This window comes from Hemitrygon akajei, chromosome 11 (genome assembly GCF_048418815.1).
Source record: "Hemitrygon akajei chromosome 11, sHemAka1.3, whole genome shotgun sequence".
Classification (NCBI taxonomy): Eukaryota; Metazoa; Chordata; class Chondrichthyes; order Myliobatiformes; family Dasyatidae; genus Hemitrygon; species Hemitrygon akajei.
In genome coordinates this window covers 60,829,517-60,851,285 of record NC_133134.1, presented here as the reverse complement: position 1 = coordinate 60,851,285, position 21,769 = coordinate 60,829,517, and positions in this window count along the sequence as shown.

Sequence of the window (21,769 nt, the reverse complement as noted above, 5' to 3'; positions counted from 1 at the left end):
CTTAACCCATCCCTCCACTTCCTCATCCAGGTCATTTATAAAAGTCATGAAGAGTGAGGGTCCCAGAACAGATCCCTGAGGCACACCACTGGTCACTGACCTCCATGCAGAATATGACCTGTCTACAACCACTCTTTGCCTTCTGTGGGCAAGCCAGTTCTGGATCCACAAAGCAATGTCCCCTTGGATTCCATGCTTCCTTACTTTCTCAATAAGCCTCGCATGGGGTACCTTATCAAATGCCTTGCTGAAATCCATATACACTACTGCTCTTCCTTCATCAATGTATTTAGTCACATCCTCAAAAAATTTAATCAGGCTCGCAAGGCATGACCTGCCCTTGACAAAGCCGTGCTGACTACTCCTAATCATAATATACCTCTCCAAATGTTCATAAATCCTGCCTCTCAGGATCTTCTCCATCAACTTACCAAACACTGAGGTAAGACCCACTGGTCTATAATTTCCTGGGCTATCTCTACTCCCTTTCTTGAATAAAGGAACAACATCCACAACCCTCTAATCCTCTAGAAACTCTCCCATCCTCACTGATGATGCAAAGATCATTGTCAGAGGCTCAGCAATCTCCTCCCTCGCCTCCTACAGTAGCAAGGGGTACATCTCGTCTAGTCCCGGCATCTACCTTCCTCTTCTATCAAATTTGTGAATCATGAATTTTGATACTTCTACCTATCATGTTCCAGCTTCTGACATCTTTCTACCTTCATCTGCCTATTGCCCCTTCACCTGCATCCACTTATCACCTGCCAGATGTTGTTCCTCCCTTGTTATAGTGGCTGTCTAACCTCTTTCTTTCCAACCCAGATGAAGGATCTCAACCCAAAACCTCAGCTATCTAATTCCCTCAATAGATGCTACCTGATCTGCTGAGTTCCTCCAATACTTTATTCACCACAGGTTTATAAACCTTTGTCAGGTCTTTGGGTGTCAGCCAGTTCAAGTCTCCCAGATGTAGCATGACTCTGAATGGTGGTTGTTCTCTTAGGATTTTGGGAGTTTTTTTTTAGCATTTTTACCTTCTGCAGGACTTGTGTCCCCCTCTTGCTGTCCTTCACAATCAATAATGTTTTGCTTCCACTCTGGTTCTGTGACTTTTGAGTGACCAAGGCATCCAATGTGGGATCTACAAATCCTGCCATAGATGGAGTGGCTGATGCCTGAAGCAATGGACAGGTAGGTATTTGGTTCGCTCCTTCTTAACCAATCATTGAGATTCTCAGTGCCAGCACAAATGCTCCTTCGCTACTTTGAGCAATTGCAAGCCAGGGATTCCAAGGAGTTGTGGAACTATTGTGCTTCAAGGTGGAATTGAAACATCTTAATTGTTCTCCTATCTCCACCTGATAATCTCTTCCTTCTTGTTGTCCCAAATCTCATAATTTCATTGTCTTAGAAGTTTTAATCTCCCCAGTTCTTTTAATCGCTTTAAGGACTTGTCCTGTCAGGCAGCCATGATTTCACTTGTCAGTTGTAGCCTTTCCTTAAGTATTTGTGCTCCAGTTACTTCAAACCTTTGATTATTTCTGAGTTTAATCACTCCACCACTGGCAGCCGGAGCCATATCCCTATGCTCTGTAAATCTGGCTATCCAGAGCACTTGGCTGCTAGACATCATAATTTCCCTTCCAATTGCCACTACAGTCTGTTTGTCCTCAGCCGCCTCCACTGCCAGAGGAACAGTATCTCATATTCCACTTTGGTTGTCTACAACCAACAACATGAACAATGAATTCCTAATTTCAGTTACACTGCTCCTCTCTGTCCCTTTCTCCTTCTGCTCAGGTCATAAGATAAAGGAGCAGAGTTAGGCTATTCAGTCCATCAAGTCTACTGTGCCATTCATTCATGGATTAATTTTTTTTCTCAAACCCATTCTTACATCCCATAACCCTCAACACCCTTACCAATCATGAACCTATAATCATAAAATGCTGAGGAACTCAGTGATCAGGCAGCATCTATGGAGGCAAATAAATAGTTACAGCTTTGGGCTAGGCCGCTTCATTCAGAATAATGAAAGGCCATAATGACGGGTCTCAGCCTGCTGTTAATTTCCTCTTTAGATGCTGACTGGGTGCTCACATCCAAGATGGCGCCAGTGGTCATCAGAGAATTTCTGCCGGCTGCAGAACATTGTTCCAGATTTCCTCTTAATATATTTTTGAATTGCTTTCACTACAAGCTGCAGCATGTGAATTTGCTCTCACCAACGGAGTTCTGAATTATATTGATGAAAGAAAGCGGAGCAGTCAAGCACTGCCCCTCTCCAAGCCATCACCATGGTTGGAAGTGTGGCAGGAGAGGGGGAATCCAAGCCAGTCTGAAATGCAGAGGAATGAGGTCTCCTCTGAATGTGCGGTTGCTAGAAAATAAGATTGATAATCTGAGGTAAGACTTCTGTATCAGAGGCTGATGAGGCGGTTCTCATTTGTATCTGAAAATTCGTTATCTGTGGACATGCTGAATGCAGCGGTCAGACCAGAAGGATATACGATTTTCAGAATGGATTGAACTGTATATTCTGGTAAGGCAAACGGAGGTGCAGTTTGTTTTATGGTTAATTTTCATCGGTACTCCGGCGTGGCAATTATGTCAAACTCGTGTCCCCCCCGACTTGGAAGACCTATTGTTCAAACGTAGACCATTCTACTTGCCTCAAGAGTCCTCAGCTGTGATCCTGACTGTGATTTATATACCACCAGCAGACAACTATAAGCAAGCAGTTGCAACCCTGCACCATGTCATCTGTAGACGGGGAGCAGCCCATATCAATGTGTTTCAAATTATTGTCAGAGACTTCAACCAGGCCTGTTTGAAGAAAACCCTGTCCAGTTATCACTAACCTATAATTTGTAGCACCAGAAGTCCCAATATGCTAGACCACTGCTACACCACGATACAGAATGCTAGTTGTTCTTGTTAAATCAGACCACATGGCTGAACTCCCACTTACTGCTTATAGACAGAGCCTAAAATGCAAGGCTCGAGAGATTAAGAGTGGTCACGGAAGACAGAGAAAAGATTACAGGATTGCAATACACACAAAATGCTGGAGGAACTCAGCAGACCAGGTGGAAGCTATAGAAAAAAGTAAAGTTGTTGTTTTGGGCCAAGATCCTTCATCAGGATTGTTTTCATAGATGCTGCCTGACCTGCTGAGTTCCTGCAGCAATTTGTGGGTGTTGTTCGGTTTTCCAGCATCTGCAGACTTTCTCTTGTTTGTGATTACAGGATTGCTTTGAGCCAGTGGACTGGGCCGTGTCCAAACACTCATTTGTGGATCTGAATGACCAGAACACGGTTGTAATAAACTTATTAAAACAGCTGTAGACGAGTGTGTCCCCATGAAATCATTCAGGGTCTTCCCCAATCAGAAGCCCGGGATGAACCATGAGATTGGAAATTTGTGAGGGCCAGATCAGAGGCATTCCAGTCTGGAGATCAGAATGCTACAAGAGGTGCAGAAAGCCATCTCACGGGCAAAGTGGTGACACTGGACCAAACTGGAATCAGTGAGGGATGCTAGGCAGCTGTGGCAGGGTCTGAATGCTACAACCTCCTACAAAATTAAATCAAGTGACATGGGGGAGAGCATGGGCTTCACTTCCAGATGATCTTAATTCCTTCTGTGCTTGCTTTGACCATCAGAATACGGAGCAAACATTGTAAACCCCCACATCTCCTGATGATCCTTTCATCTCAGTATCTGAAGCTGACATGTGGACTGCCTTCAGGAGGGGGAATCCAGTGAAAGCATCCGGACTGGACAGGGTACCCTGCCGAGAACTGAAGACCAGTGCTGACCGACAGGGTGGTGTGTTCATTTCAACCTCTCACTCCAGCCGTCTGCGGTACCCACCTGCCTCAAGCAGGCTTCAGTGCTCAAGCAGAGCGTGGTGACCTGTCTCAATGACTATCGACCAGTTGCACTTATAGCCACAGTGATGAAGTGTTTTGAGAAGTTGGTGATGAAGGCTATCAGCTTCTGCTTGAGAGATGACTTGGATCTGCTCCAATTTGCCTCCCAGAATAGCAGGTGCACAGCCGATGCCATCTCAGTGGCTCTTCACAGAACTCTGGAACATCTGGACAGCACAGGTTCATACATCAGGATGCTCTTTATTGATTCCAGCTCAGCATTTAATAAAATCATCCCCTTAAAACTAATTAGTTAACTCCAAGACCTGGGCCTCAATACCTCCTTTTGCAATTGGATCTTGGATTTCCTCACTTGCAGACCCAGCCAGTTTGGATTGGCAAGAGCATCTTCTCCACAATCGGCACCATCTCAGGAGCACAACAGGGATGTGTACTTAGCACACTGCTCTACTAGTTTTTCACCTATGTAATGCCCCGCTTAAGATTTTTACTGCAAATGTTGCAGGGTATTTCATTTGGTAGCTCCTTGTGCAATTGGATTCTGAGATTTCTTCCCTTGCTGACCCCAGTCAGTTCGGATTGGTGAAAACATCTCCTCCACAATTTCCTTCAGCCCAGGAGCTCTGCGGGGATGTGTACTTCAGCCTCTGCTCCATTCGCTTTACACCCATTACTGTGTGGGTGAACAGCTCCGACGCCATGTTCAGGTTTGTTGATGACACCACTGTCATTGGCCAATACAAGGGTGGTTATGAATCAGCATACAGGAGGGAGATAGAAATATGGCTGAGTGGTATCATAATAACAACCTCTCACTCACTATCAGCAAGACCAAGGAACAAACTGTAGACTTCAGGAGAGGGAATCAGAGGTGGAGAGGATCAGTAACTTTAAAATCCTGGTTGTTACTATCTCGGAGAACCTGTCCTGGACTCATCATATTAATGTATTTGCAAAGAAAGCTTGACAGTGCTTCTGTTTCCTCAGGAATCTGTGGAGATTTGGCATGACATCAAAAACCTTGGCAAACTTCTATAGATGTGTGGTGGAAAGTCCGCATCATGGCCTGGCATGGGAGCAGACATGCCTTTGAATGGAAAATCCTACCAAAGGTAGTGGATTTGGCCCCGAACATCATGGGAAAAGCCCTCTCAACCATTGAACACATCTACATGAAATGCTGCCAAACAAAAGCAACATTCATTGTCAAAGATCCTCACCACCCAGTCCATACTCTTTTCTCACTGCTTCCATCAGGTAGAAGGTACAAGTGCCTCAGGACTCGCACCAGAGGTTCAAGACCAGTCACTACCCCACAACCATCAGGTTCTTGAACAAAAGTGAACTACACTCAGTTATTGAGATGTTCCCATAACCAATGATCTCACTTTAAAGACACTACCTTGTTATTTCATGTTCTTGTTATGTAACGCTATTTATTTACATTTGCATTTGCAGTTTGTTGTCATCTGCACTCTGGTTGATCTTTTATTGATCCTGTTATAGTCACTATTCTATAGATTTGCTCAGTATGCCCACAAGAAAATTAATCTCAGGGTTGTATATGGTGACATATATGTACTCTGAACTTTGAAACCTACACAGTCACAGGGAGAAAATGCAAATCCCTCAGTAATTATCACAAGTTCCATTTTTGACTCTCCTGTTATGTATACTCTTCTCCATGAGTCTTGATTTGGTAGCTCCCCTTTTTGTGTTGCTTCTTAACTCTCTGTCTGCCAAATGATTGCCCACAATGGCCTGACACTGATTAACCTTTAAAATCCCATTACCAATCTACTGTGCCAAGCTCAGCCAGTAAAGTCATCCAGTTGAGAACATTTACTCCTGATCCATCATTTTTCCTTTCCAGAGCAACATTCAAGTCATTCACTTTTCAGGATCTAGGAATAATTGGCAAATTCAGCATTTATTGCCCATCCCCAAGTGTCTTGAGAAAGTGGTGGTGAACTTCTGCAGCCTTGAAGTACTTGAACTACTGCAGTCTTTTTAGTGAAGGTTTTCGGCAGTCGGGGGGGGGGGGGGGGCAGAGTGGAGATATGTTTCCACCAGAGGAGGTGTAAGGCTTCCACTAGCCTGTAGATCACCCTTGGGCAAGTTGTAGCATCTGCTTAGCCCACCCCCAATCAGGGTGACACGAAGCCATGGGAGCAGGTGGTGGATGGTCATGTGAGCAGCTGCTGCATATCACATGTCCTGGTTATGCGACCACTGACGCCAGGCAGACAATTTCTGAAAAGTATTGATACTGGCTGTGGTCACCCATCTTGTAAAGATACTGCCCAGAAGAAGGCAATGGTAAACCAGTTCCGTAGAAAAATTAGCCAAAAACAATCACGGTCAGAGAAAGACCATGATCATCTACATTGTATGACTCAGCTAATAATGAACAAACTCCAGAGTGCGATTAGGTGGAGAGTCACTGGGTTTAAGCCCAGCCATGGTGAAAGTCTGGATTGCATCTCCAATTATAGAGCCACACAGCATGGAGAAAGAACCTTCGGCCCAACTCGTCAATACTATCCAAATACCATCCAAGCTAGTCCTATTTGGCCATGTTTGCCCTATTTTTTTCCAAAAGCTTCCTATCCATGTACAGCACTTGTCCAACTGTTTTAAAAGCAGTAATTGTATTTGCCTCAGATACTCCCACTGACAGTTTGTTCCATTTACAGACTACCTCTGTGTAAAAATAGTTGCAGGAGCAACTATTCAAATCTCCCCCTCTCATCTGAAACCTCTGCTGTCTGGTCCTTGGTTCTACAGCCCTGGGAAAAAGACTGACTACATTCACCCTGTCAATACATTCACCCCATTACTGACTACATTCACCCTGTCAATACATTCACCCCATTACTGACTACATTCACCCTGTCAATACATTCACCCCATTACTGACTACATTCACCCTGTCAATACATTCACCCCATTACTGACTACATTCACCCTGTCAATACATTCACCCCATTACTGACTACATTCACCTCATTACTGACTACATTCACCCTGTCAATACATTCACCCCATTACTGACTACATTCACCCCATTACTGACTACATTCACCCTGTCAATACATTCACCCCATTACTGACTACATTCACCCCATTACTGACTACATTCACCCTGTCAATACATTCACCCCATTACTGACTACATTCACCCTGTCAATACACCTCATGATATAAAGGATCAGGACGGTGCATGATTTGGAGAAAAACCTACAGATCAAAGTTTCAAAGTTCAAAGTAAATTTATTATCAAAGTACATATACAGTATGTCACCGCATACAGCCCTGAGATTCATTTACTTGCAGGCATTTGTAGTAGAACAAAGAAATACAACCAAATCAAAGAAAAAACTGCACACAACAGTTAAACCACCCATGTGCAATCGAAGCCAAGACTTGCATATACACAAATAAATAAATAAAGAAACAAGTAAATAAATGTGAGAATGTGAGTTGTAGTGTCCGTGAAAGTGAAACTATAGGTTGTGGAATCAGTTCAGTGTGAAGTTATCCACTCTGGTTCAGGAGCCCGATGGCTGATGGTAAATGCGGTGCACCTTGTAGAAGGTACACACTGAGTTAGTTGTGTTGATATGTATGAATGTAATCAAACTGCACACTCTGTCAGATGCTTAGGAACCCGGGCTCATCGAGCGTTCTCATACAATACACGGGAGCACAATGGCTCCTGTCGTAAGGCTGCTGCAGCCCAGCTTCGACCTTGACCTCGGTGGAGGTTGCATGTTCTTCCAGTGACTATGTCGATTTCCTTCAGATGCTCCAGTTTCCTCCCGTATGCCTAGGTGAAGGTTAATTGACTGTTGTAAATTGTCCCTGGTGTGTAGGTAATGAATAGAATCTGAGAGGTGGGGGGGGGGGGAAGGGGGGAGTTGTTGGAAATGTGGAAAAAATAAAATGGGATTAATATGATTGGTTGTCTGACAATGAGGAGAGATCTGTGCAGTAGAGGGTTTGAAGTGGAAAAGCCATTTCATTGGGCATTTCCAATCTCTTGGTCTTGGAAATCCGTGTCCAGTGCTCCAGGTAGTTGTCACAACTGGAATTTCCTTGGTTGCAGTGGATGGCCATAACCTTTTCTGTGCCTCATCGAGTCCTTCACTCGCCATCAAGCATTGCAGAACCACCTTCCTAGTCATTGGATCTCATCCCAGTGGGGTATGTGCACAGGGTAGAGAAGTTTGAGAAATTGATGTACATGTCATCAGGATGGAGGCTACCCAAACAGAATATAAGGTGTTGTTACTCCAACCTAAGTGTGGCCTCATCATGACAGTGGAGGAGGCCATGGATGGACATATTGGAATGGGAATGGGAAGTGGAATTAAATAGGTACGGGAGGCCACACCAGTAAACGACTCCAACGGACTTACAGATAAAGTGTGGCCTCATCCTGGAAGGACTGTTTAGGACTGGATGGTAGTGAGGGAGGAGGTATAGGGGCAGGTGTAGCACTGAATAACAAATGCAAGCGGAACAAGTGTTACACCTGCCCCTATAGCTCCTCCCTCAGTACCATCCAGGGCCCTAAACAATCCTTCCAGGTGAGGGCTACGGTCCTGGTGCAGGTCAATGGGAGTAGGCAGTTTAAATGGTCCAGCATGGACTAGATGGGCTGAAGGGCCAGTTTCCCTGCTGTTCTTTGCTACGACTCTATGGGGCAAATAAGGGCAAATGGGAATCTTGGGCAACAAGGGTATGGGTGACTCCATCACTCTGTGTAGTGTTATTGTAATGGGGAAACAATAAAGTGCAAGGGCCCTGACAAGGTAGGTTATGAAGTTCAGAATTTATCTTTATCATCAAAGGGGTCTGTTCTAGAGTCTTATAACAGTAAGATAGAAGCTCTTCTTGTGCCTGCTGGTACATGCTCTCAAATTTTTGTATCTTCTGCCCAATGGAAGGAAGGGAGGGGAAGAAGAGAGAAAGTCTGGGATGGGAGGAGTCTTTGATTAGATTGCAGGCAAACTGTAGAATCTTGGAGAGAGAAAATACAAATGTGGGGAGAATAAAATTGGATGAGTGTCTGACTAGCATAAATGTGTGGTGAATAATCAGCCTGGATCCAGTGGACCAAAGGTCTTTTTCCGTGGTGTGTAACTCTGGCTGGAAGGCCAGTGGCTGCTTCCTGACTCTATCTTCTGCCTCCTCCTCTGCATCTGTGTGCTGGACGCTGACGGGCTTCTTCAGTTCCGTCGTCCCACGTCCGGAAAATAAACTGGCTCTGAGCTGGTGGAGGGCCAGCAGGATATGTCCCCCAAGATGGCTGACCTCAAGAGTCAATGGAAGTCCATGTTCAGGAGGGTAAAATGTGGGTGCTGGATAACATTGGGTTGCCTGGGGAAGTTTGCAGTCTGTGCTGGATTCCAGGTCATACTGTCTTATTTGTCTTCTCCCCTTTTTGCCTCAATTGCATAGTTCACAGTATCAGAGCTAGGGGGGTGGTGGTGGGATTGCAAGACAAAGAGTTGGGAGAATGTTAGATTAGAGGGTAACTAGAGGCTGAAGGAGGTGACAGAAGAAACAAAAGGCCATATAGAAGGGGTGGGACTTGGTGGATGGGTGAAGAGTGAGGCAGGAGGGGAGGAGGTGAATGAGGGTGGATGAGAGAGGGGTTGGAGAGCACAGCAAGAGGTAGGAAAGTGAGTTTAGAAGGTTAGGAGAGGAGGAAGCTCATGAAGAAGAAGAAGGGATTAGAAGGTTGGAAGAGGGGCAGAGAGGGATAAGGGAAGAGGGAGGAAAGGAGAGCAGAATGGGGAGAAGCAGGGTTCCTTTCATCCTAGCGCCCTTTTGGGGAAAACAAGCTATACCCAAATCTGAGGGGAATCCAGGAAAATTGGGAAAAGAGCATGGTACAGCTTCTATCCCACTATTATCAGATTCTTGTATGGTCCTCTCAAATATTAAAAGATGAACTCTTGATCTCCCAGTCTATCTCATTGTGCTTCTTGCACCTTATTTGTCCACCTGCTCTAGACTTCCTCTGTATTCTGCATTGGCACAAAAAATTTTTTTTCACTGTATCTCCATACATCTAACGATAATAAACCAACATCAATACTAAGTTCACCCTGGCTTGTACAGGAGAGGGAGGCATTCACAAACTGATGCTGGAACCTTGAAACTCCTGGGCCATGGTTTCATTGCCTCAAACCAAAGGGGCAGCTTGGTCCATTGAGCAGGAGGTTGAGGCTCTGAATTCTGGCTCAGCACTCATCCCTCCCCCCCCCCCCCCATTAATCTGGTGTCAGAGCTACATTTCTGCTCCTCAAGATGATATTATCTGCACCCCAGCACCCTTCAAAACTGACCTAATTGTGATTTCTCAAGAAAGGTGGTGAATCTCTGGACTTGTTAATCCCAGAACATTGTGGAGCCTGGATCACTGATGGTACTTATAAAAGAGGCAGATAAATTACTGAAATATCGGGGAATTGAAAACAATAGCACACTGGAACAGAGAAGGATTTGAGGCATGGGTCAGAACCACCATGATCATTTTGGATGATGAGGTAGGTGTGAGGGACTGAGTGGCTTGCTCCTGCTCCTGTCTTCTATTGTCCACCTCTCATTTCCATAAAGAGTGAAGGCATGGCCTGTCATACTGCTAACAATTTTCATTTCCTTTTGCCAGTTCTGTAAAGGAAGAACATTACAATGGAGAAACTATACCAATGTATTCAGAAGTCCTTCCTCAGTGCTGTTCACAATCTCAGGTGTCGCAGTTGCTGTACAGCTAGTGAAGTACTTCTGAGCAAAGTTCAAAGTACATTTATTATCCAAGTATGTACACTATATACAGCCTGGAGATTCGTCTCCTTACAGGCAGCCACACAAATAAGAAACCCAATAGGACACATTAAAAAGAAAACCGTCAAACACCCAATGTGCAGTAAAAGAAAACAAATTGTGCAAACAATAGAACTATGCAAATGGAATTCAGAACTGAAGTTCACAAAAGTGAGTCCAAGAACATGAAATGAGCAGCCAATTCAGCAGCCTGTTAGTTACAGACCACAGCCTCACTTCAGCTCAGAGACCAGTAAACCTTGTGGAGCAGCAAGCTGAACTCCAGTCTGGCCCTGACACCCCGACCTTTTCAATCTGGCCCGGCACTTAAATCATCTGAACCTCGGGACGTTCTTTGTTCTTGGACAAAGACCCTTCCGCTTCAATATACTCTCGGGCCCGGGCAAGTATAGGAAACATTTGTCATTATCCGCTCCCAGACCAACATTTGTAGCATGGAGGCCATCATTGAACTCAGTCAGCTATGCTGAGCAGATCACACTGTTCACATTCAGTAATATGCTGAAATCCTCCCTAAAGAAATGCAACATCCCCACTGATTCCCGGGAGAGTCTGGCCCTCAACTGCTCAAAGTAGAGAAGGAACATTTGGGACGGTATTAAGAACCCCAAGACCAAGCATTGGGAACAAAGAGAGCCTGAGTAAGTGGCAGAAGGAGTGGACTACCTAAATCTACTCACCAGCCCATCTCACCAGGAACCTCCTGCCCCCTGTGGAAGGATCTGCTGTTCCCACCTCAGAACACACAAAACCAGGGTGGGGGCAAGTTATCCTTGATACAGTACCAAGAGATTATCTCAGAAGAAGTTATAGGAAGGATGTGAAAGCTTTAGAGAGAAGGTGCAGAGATGCTCCCTGGATTAGAGAGCATGTATTATGAGGACAGGTTGAGTGAGCTCAGGCTTTTCTGTTTGAAGTGAAGGAGGATGGGATGTGATTTGATGGAATATACAAGAGGATAAGAGATGTAGCTTGAGTGGATAGCCAGAGACTTTTTATCAGATGGAAATGGCTAATATGGGGTGGAATAACTTTAAAGTGATTGGAGGAAAATATGGGGAGGAGGAATGTCTAAGGTGTTTTTTTACACAGGGAATGGTGGGATGGTGATAGAGGCAGATACATTAGGGACATAGAAGAAACTCTTAGATGGGTTGAAAAAATGGAGGGCTATGTAGGAGGGAAAGGTTAGATTGATCTTCGAGTAGGTTAAAATATCTGCACATCATGGGCCAAAGGGCCTGTACTATGCTGTAATGTCCTATGTTCTATGTCCCATACTGCATGTTTTAAGTTGGGAAACTCAACAGTTAGGTATCTCAAGTGATAATGAAATAATGAGTAATATTGGAGGCAAAGCTTAGGAGGAATGATGGCACCGAGCAGTGACTCCTTTGCTTGCATCTTCGGAAACAGCTCTATTTCCACCTTTAATATCCTTACTTTTCCCTTTCAGGGTTCTTTTGAAGACCCTGACTTGGAGATACTCATAGGCTTCGGTTCTTTGTGGGAATGGGACCCCTTCTCGGGTTTCCACAACTGGCCGTTATTCGACATTACAAGGGTTTGGTTTGAGAGCTTTGACCATGTTTGGAAGCCTAAGATCTCAGGGCTCTGGACACGGGCGAATCAAGGGTCGGTGTCGCAGCAGGAGACTTGTGTGACATCGGCGAGGCCAGAAAACCTTTCACTGTAGGCCTTGAGACCCGAGGTCTTTGCGATCTTTGGAGACAGAGTTCGAAAAACGCGATGAAATGGTCTTTTAACACCGTAAACCATTGGGTTGTTGTTATGTCTCCTGCTCGCTGTGAAAATGGGCGGGGGGACATCCCTCTCCCTTATTAGGGAGAGAGAGAACCCGTGGTTTGTCGAATGTCGGATGAAATACAAAGCCTTTGGGGTAACTTTGGTCTGTGTCTTTGCTATTGGTTAGCACACGCTTGGGCTCGGTGATGGTACCGATGTGTGTTTTTTTGCTGGTGGGGGAGGAGGGGTAGTTGCTTGCTGTCACTTACGCATGGGAGGGGGGAGCTGTTGTTGTTCTCATGTTTAACTGTCGTTCATTTTATGGGGCACTTCTTTGTTTTCGTGAATGTTTGCGAAGAAGAAGTATTTCTTGTATATATATTGATTATATCAAGTATATATTGTATACATTTCGCAGACATTAAATTTGACCTTTGAACTTTTGAGTACTATATTTGGCCAGTGGATTTCTGTATAGTAGCCAGGACCTGAAGGAGGATTGTTTCTTATTTGCCTGGTGCCATCATTTCAGATGAGATCATGATCGCCCAACTTGTCAGGCTCTGCAAGTTCATGGATGCTCATGGGTATAAGATTAAAAATAGAAGGAGGAGGAGGAAGTCATTTGAGCCTTCACCATTCACCATAATCATGGCTGAGTTTCTACCTCAATGCCATGTTCATACACTATCCCCAATTCCTCTAATATCCAAAAATTGCCCTGTGATTTGAACTAATTCAATGTCCAACCAAAGATTCATCACTCTTTTAATGACAAAACTTCTCCTTATCTCAGTTCTATTATCCCTGCCCCTTATTCTAGGACTGCAAACTTTGGCTCGTAAGTCCTCTTTTTAATAATTTTGTCAGCTGTTGTTATCAAAATTAGTAAGAGAACTTTTCCCATGGATCTGTGTAAGAGTGGGAAGATATGGAAGGGACTCCATCTCTCTACAGTAACACTTCCAACCATTTCCCAGGTTATGGGTGAAGAAGAGGTTCCCAGAAGTCTAGGGGAGGAAGAGGCAAGAGTGGAGCATCCTTCTTATAACAGACAGATTGACCCTGGACAGGTGTATCCCTGTAGTGAGCCATTACCTTGAGGACTGGAGACACGAGGAGTACATAGAACTTAACACAGAGCACTTGCCACTCTCCATGTAAAAGACTTGTCCACACATCTCATTTGAACTTTCCTCATCTCACCTCCCTCTGGTGTTAAATGCTTTGACTCTGGGAGAAGATACTGGCTGCTTTTTTATACCTCTTATAATGTTATAAATTTCTCTCCTCTTAATCTCTGCCACTCCAGAGAAAGCAGTCCAAGTCTGTCCAACCTCTCCTTGTAGTACACATCTCTAATCCAGGTAGTGTCCTGCTATTCGTTTCCTTAACCCTCTCTATATTCTCCATTTCTTTCCTATGATGCAGCAAACAGAATTGAATGTTTCACACACAGGCTGCTTCACACGCAGCCTAACCAGACCTTTATAACAGAGTGGTGGAGGGAAGGTTGTCTTGGACCTTCTGACCGAGGAGACTGCCTGGCACCTGGAGAGTCCGTTAGTTTAAACGTACATGATACAATTTGAAAGAAATCTAAAACAAATAGCTGTCCACGATAACAAATAGCAGCAGTAATTCAATCCTGAGAAGTCTCGGCTGACATTCATAAACCATTTCAGCTCTGTGGTTGTAGTTTATGGCCCCATCAGATGACCCAGATTGAATTACAGCTTTGAAATTCCTCCCTGTACCTGTGACATATTAATAAACGTCCACCATGGCTCAGTTGGTAGCCTTCACTCAGCTCTGATTCAGGCTGTGGCTTCCTCCAATTCCACAGTAATCCAGACAGACCCTCCATGGACTGCCAAGTTGCCGTCAATGCTTCCTTTCTTTTCTACAGAGATCTTGTCTGACATAGAAGATCTGTGTGAATTATTTTGAAGAGCAGAGGATTATATCCAATGTTATAGAAAATATTTATCCCCAATATTTAAATCTAAGTTATGCTTGCAGGTTGCAACACCACAACCATGAATTATCTTGCAATTGTCTGGTTATGGTCTGGTTATGGTCTGGTTATGGTCTGGTTATGGTCTATGGGTCTTCCTGTGTACAGTGGCACTGCCATGTTTCTTCCATAACAACAGTAGCAAAACTTCAGAGGTATTTAATCATCTGCTAAAGACTAGCTTTATTTGTCAGATCAGCTTTATTTGTTAAACATTAGGGATGCTCTGGAAGGGATTTGAAATACATGACGTAACTCCAAATCCTTTAAAAATCAATCTCTGTAGTGTGAAGGCTGCTCTGAAAGTGTAGGTTTGTTACCTGCCCCAGCCCATGGCTGAGTCTGGAGCAACAGGAGGTACGTCGACACTTTCTGAGAACATCTCTGTCTTCTTGTCTTGATGTTTGTTTTCCATTCGTGTGCACCCAGGGCTCTTACCTCAAGTCTGTCAAATCAACATTTGACTTTCTCTCTTTATCTCTCCCGCCTTTCTCTTTCTTCCTCTCTCTCTCTCTCTCTCTCTCTCTCTCTCTCTCTCTCTCTCTCTCTCTCTCTCTCTCTCATCTTTTCTTGTCCTCTTTCTCTATCACTTTCTATCTCTAATCTCTCATTCTCTTTTGATCTTCCTCTCTCTTCCTCACTCTCTCTATCCTTCTGATTATCACTATCTCTCTCCATCTGTCTATACAGCACATCTCTTTCTCTTTCTCCATCTCTCTCCTTCTCTCTCTCTCTCACTCTTTTTGTCCACTCTCTGCCTCTCTCTCTCCCCATCACTTTCCCTTTCTTTCTCCTCACCTTCCCCTTCCTTGCTCTCTCTGTCCCCCTCAGTAGATCAGTAATATCTGTTACAGCTTCATAGTTGATGAGGTGGGGTCCATGTTAGCATTGGGAATTGTGTTTGGAAGGGGTGGTTGTGCGTGACCGGCTGCTGCTGCTGAGTATGATGGGAGACTCAGTTTTTTCACCTGACTGAAGAATCCCATAGACATTGTTCGGACAAGTCAGCCATTCAACCCAACACTCAAGGGCAGCAACAAGGTGAATCCATTATAAGAAATTGTTGTCAATCTGTCTGTGGTGTGGCATCATTGCCACGCAGTGCTGTCATTGAGCCTCTGAATCGAAGGGTGTTGATTCAAGTCCCATTACAAGGACAGATGAATGAATCACAGCTGACTCTCCAGTGCACTGCAAATGGAGTATTTCACGGTTGCAGGCCCCCACCTCCATATGAGGTCCTGTGTGCAAGTGAATGATTCTGTAATGTCACAGGAAGGAACAGCAAGAGAGTTTTGCCTGATGTTCTACCTTATATTAACCTCTCAACCAGATAGTCACATTGTGTCTGTGAGATCTTGCTGTGCAAAGTGTTGTCATTGTGCACCTCCTTTCTAACCATGATTGCAACCTCACCTCTCTTTGGGTCATGGGAGATGATAATGCCCAGTTGGCCCAGCTTTGTATTTGCTCTGAGCACATGGACAACAGTGTAACACCACAATTTATGACTCACCACTGTGCTATTTCTCTCACTATCTCTGTCTTGCTCCATCTCTCTCTCTCTCTCTCTTCCCCTCTTTTTCTCCCTAGCTCTATCATTCTTTCTATCTCTCTAAGTCTTCTGTAGAACCTTCAATGTCTGAAGAAGGTTGGAGTACTGCTAACCAACAATAAGTCCCTAACCAACTGGCCATCTCCTTGCAACAGCAGCATCTTTTTGCGCACGCTGGTTGCCTTCTGCAAAATGGCAACACTGTGCTTTGAAGTGTACATCGCTTTGGGAAGTGTTGGAACGGAATGTTCCAACATTTCCTTTGTTCCATCTTCTCTGAAAGAGGTGGGAGAGGACATCACAGGGTGACTTCTTGCTCAAGCAGGGGGCATAGAGTATCTGAATAGAGAGGGCATGGTACAACTTCATAACGCATTCATTGACGCACAGATGGAATGCTGTGTGTAGTTTTTGTCACTATATTATTGGAAGGATTGGTTGTACTGGTGAGGTTGCAGAGGATATTCACCAGGATGTTGCCAAGGATGAAGGATCATAGTTAAAAGGAGATTGAGCTTGCTCTCCTGTAAAGTTCATTGCCTCAGAAGGTCTTGGAGGCCAAGTCATCGGTCATATTGGGTAGAGATTGACATATTCTTGATAGATAAGGGGGTTAAGGGTTAAAGGGAGAAAGTGGGAGAAATAAGTTGAAAAGAAACAGCTATGACTGAGTGGCAGAGCAGACTCAATGGGACAAATAGCCTATTTCTGCTCCTATCGCTTACAATCCTATCGTCTAAAGAGGAGTGCAGCTTCAGCAATGCCAGGCAACCCTCTCTCTCAGACGACTCCTTTACCAGTTCACTGAGGCTCACAGTCAGCGGGAGGGTGGAATGGACTGAGGGAAGAAAACTCTCTTGGAAGGTGCAGAATTAAACAAGGACTAGCCCTCGATAGCAGTCCTTCACTGAGAAATCCGGCATGAAAGGAGCAGGAAACCAGAAACAGTTCGGTGATGTTGCCTTTAAATATTTACAGTGTACTTAATTGGCCGTAACACAAGCGTGTCACACTGCTTTCAGCACTGCGTGACCTTTGAACACTCCAAGTTGTCATAGTTAAGCAGAGAAGATGATATTTCCTTCTGATCTGAGCATTTCCCACCCGAATCCTTCACTGAACTTTCAGTTCCGAGTCGCAGTGACAGCTCAGTGTTGACGGATGGCCCACTGTGAACCTCAGCCAATCCGCCTCCCCTCCCCCATCCGCTGAGTCCCATGCCATCCCCACTCCCAGTGTTTCACCCTGCTCAATTGTTCAATGGTGGGGCTTCAAAGCTGGTTTTGTGTCAAGAGGCGGGGGGGGGGGGGCACAGCAATATTAGTGGCCTCTCTGCTCACAGTCCAGTACACACTCATGCAATATTCTGGCATTTGTGTGCACAGGATCAAGTGATTCTTCACCTCTTCATCTGGACTCACTTCCACTCACTCACTTTCAAAGCCCAGTCATCTCCATCACTCCACCTCACATCCATTCCTCCTCCTCCCCTTCATCCCTCCAATTACTCTCCCATTCCACTCAACCTCCCTCTCCCACCACTCAGCTTCCACACACCCCCACTCAAAGCCCACCTACCACGTTGTCTTCTCACTCCCACTCGCTCCTCACCCTCATCACCCCCACCCCCCAATCATTCATTCCATCACTTCACTGACATCACCCGACTCCCTAACCCCAGAATTCCTGTCCCTATTCTGTTAGATCTTCCTTCCTACACCTCCTCTCACTTTCATTTCTTGCATAAATCAACCAGCCCCCACTCCACCTTCCTGGCTGGTAATTCTTTTACTCACCAACTTAAATACAGACCCTGATCCTGGGAGGCTTGGTAGCACGACTGGCAGAGCTCACTGTGTCAGTGAGCTGATGTTACTTTTGACCTCAGGCGCTGTCTGCGTGGAGTCCACATATTCGCCTTGTGGCCCCATGCGCCTCCTCCGGGTACTCTGGCTTCCACCCCCATCCCCAAAGCATTTGTGTTGGTAGGTTAATTGGCCACTGTAGATCACCTAGGCAGAACATGCAAACTCCACACAGGCGGCCCAGGAGATCAGGATTGAACTATATCTCTGGAGGCCACCATGCCATCTGAACTTTAACTGAAAGTACACATCTTTTCCCCAGGGTCTGTCTGCTGCCTGGGCTCAGGTGCAGTTTTCAGGGTTTGGGTATTGTGGGCAAGGCCAACATTTATGCAAATCAAGGTATCTCTCCAAGCTCATGACATTTCCCGGCATTTGTCTCTCTAAACCAGGGATTCCCAAACTTTCTTATGCCATGGAGCTTTACCATTAACTAAGGGGTTCACGGACCCCATGTTGGGAACCCATGCTCTCAACCTTTATTCTCCATATACCTGTATAAATGTCAGTTAAACATTGTATTTGTACCCACCTCTACAACTTCTTCTGGCAGCTCGTTCCGTATACCCACCACCTTAACGATGACAGCTTGGAGTGTTCAAAGGTCACACAGCAGTGAAAGCAGTGTGACACGCTTGTGTTACAGCCAATGTGTCCTCTACACCAGGAAAACAAATGTGACTATTCACCTCATCAATGTCTCTCACAATTTTATAAACCGCTAAGATTTACCCCTCAGCCTCCTTTATTTCTGGGAAAACTGTCCCAGCCTATCCAACCTCCCCTCATATCTCAAGCCCTCCAATCTCAGTAGCATCCCTGGGAATCTTTACCACATCTGTCCAGCTTCATGATGTCCCTCCTATAGCTGGGCAGTCAGAACTGTGCACAATACAGCAAGTGAGGTTTTTACCAAAGACTTGTACAGTTGTAACATGATGTCCCATCTACTGTACTCAGTTTACAAAGTGATAAAGACAAGCATGACAAACATCCTTTAAACCACCAACTCTTTCAGTGTTGCCTTTTTCTGAGGACAGTGCTCAGTGGCCATGTCTCCTGTACCTATCTAATGAGAGGACCACTGAGTGAATGCTTGTTGTCTTCTGTTGCAGCAAGTACTGTCAGCTTCCTGTCAGTTTGAACCATTCTCCTCTCGCCTCTCTCATTAACAAGGAGTCTCCACCAACAGAACTGTTGCTCACTGTGTTTTTTTTTATTTTTGCATCACTCTCTGTAAACTCTAGATACGGTTTGCGTGAAAATCCCAGGAGATCTGAAATACTCACAACACCCTGATTGGCACCAACAATCATTCCATGGACAAAGTCACCTGGTCACGTTTCTTCTCCATTCTGACGTTTGGTCTCACCAACAACTGAATCTCATGATCATGCCTTCATTTAATGCATTTAATTGCTGGTCATGATTGGCTGATTAGATACTTGCAATAACGAGCAGGTGTACAGGTGTGCTTAATAATGTGGCCACTGAGTGTATGTACCTTGACCTCTAGATCTCTGTTCTGTAGTGCCCTGCATTATATTAGAGAACAGAGATCTAGAGTGACAGGTATGTACTTAGAATACCTTAGAGCATTTCCACCTTGTGTGAATGTTTTGGGGTATTAGGACTTTGGGGTAATGCAAACAATGAGACTGGATCCATCCCAGTGAAATGAGTTTGTATAGGGACTATTTGTGGGCAGCTAGACGGGGTGATCTTGTTGTCACGATCTAGCCCTCTATCTCCTGCAGTACCAATAATTTCTGAACAATGTCAAAATACTTTCAAGTTGCATCTTCAAGTCTCCTGACTGACTTTCTGTAGTGCCTCCCAGAAGTCACTGAAAATTCTTTTCTCTGTGGCTATAGTCACTTCTGCTGAAAATTCAATCAGTTCAGCCACGTTCTACCCCAACAGAGCAACATCTTCAAATTCCCACCCTAAAGGATTCCGACCACTGATACTCCGAAACACCATCAATTACCTAACTTTCTTCATCCAAGATCAAGTTCCCATTTATGACAATAAATTGGTTGTTAAGGATATTTGCATCAACTCATCCTTCTGGTGCCCTGAATTCATGACAGGAAGCCCGGTAGACTAACCTGGGTCAAAACCCCAGACAAGAGTGTGAAGGTATTTATGGCATCAAGTTTACTGGCATGTGTATAATATGATCCTGTCAGTGTGGGAAATCTTTTAAGCATCATGCATTGCTTAGCAAACTGCACTCCTGGCTTTGAAACAAGTGAAGAGCGTTACATCTTCATCCTCACCTCTCTACTTTTGTTGCTTCTTTGACTTTATCAGCAGTGTCATGGTTTTGATTCAGTTTCCCCTAAACTCCACCTCTCTGTGACTTAGCAGGTTTGAAGTTCAGACTCACAATTGCAAAGTTTCTCAAACCATCCTAATTCCTTCTTGTTACGTACCTCAAAGTATAAGCAAAGAAATGGGGTAGGTCAGGGCTAGGTCTGGGGTCCATGCACTGCTAGCTTAATGGTATTTGTCCATGACATAAAAAGGCCATTTGGCCCATCCATTCTGCTCTGCCATTTTATCATGGCTGATCCAATTACCCCTCTCAGCCCCAATCTCCTGTATTCCTTCATGCCCTGATCAATCAAAAATCAATCAACCTCTGCCTTAAATCTACATAGAGATTTTGCCTCCACGCCTGCCTATGGCAAAGAATTCCACAGATTCACCGCTCTCTGATGAAAGAAATTCCTCCTAATCTCCATTCTAAAAGGATGCCCCTCTATTCTGAGGCTATGTCCTCTGGTCTTAGACTCTCCCACCATTGGAAACATCCTCTCCACATCCACTCTATCAAGGCCTTTCACCATTCAATGGGTTTCAATGAGGTCATCCCTCATTCTTCTGAATTCCAAAGCTATCAAATGCTCTTCATATGACGAGCCTTCAATCCTGGAATCATTTTCGTAAACCATCTTTGAACCTTCTCCAGTTTCAGCACATCCTTTCTAAGACAAGGGGCCCAAAACTGCTCACAATACTCCAAGTGAGGCCTCACCAGTGCTTTATAAAGTCTCAACATTACATCCTTGCTTTTATATTCTAGTCCTTTTGAAATGAATGCGAACATTGCATTTGCCTTCTGCGCCGCAGACTCAATGAACATTTAGGGAATCCTGAACAAGTCCCTCTGTGCCTCAGTTTTTCATATTCGCTCTCCAGTTAGAAAATAGTCAACCCATTCATTTCTTCTACCAAAGTGCATGACCAGGCACTTCCTGACATTGTATTCCATCTGCCATTTCTTTGCCCATTCTCCGAATATGTCCTTCTGTCACCTCTGTAGATCCTCAAAACTACCTGCCCCTCCACCTATCTTTATATCATCTGCAAACTTTGCAACAAAGCCATGAATTTCATCATCCAACTCACATATAACATAAAAAGAATCGGTTCCAACGCAGACCCCTGTGGAACACCACAAGTCACCATCAGCCAGCCAGGAAAGGCTCTCTTTGTTTCTCACTCTGCCTCCTGCCAGTCAGCCACTGCTTTATCCATGATAGAATATTTCCTGTAATACCATGGGCTCATAGCTTGTTAAGCAGCCTCATGTGTGATACCTTGTCAAAGGCCTTCTGAAAATCCAATTACACAACATCAACTGATTCTCCCTTGTCTATCCTGCTTGTTATTTCTTCAAAGAATTCCAACAGATTTGTCAGGCAAGATTTTCTCTTGAGGAAACCATGCTGACTACAGCCTATTTTATCATGTGCCTCCAAGTACCTGACACCACATCTTTAACAATTGACTCCAACATCTTCCCAACCACTGAGATTG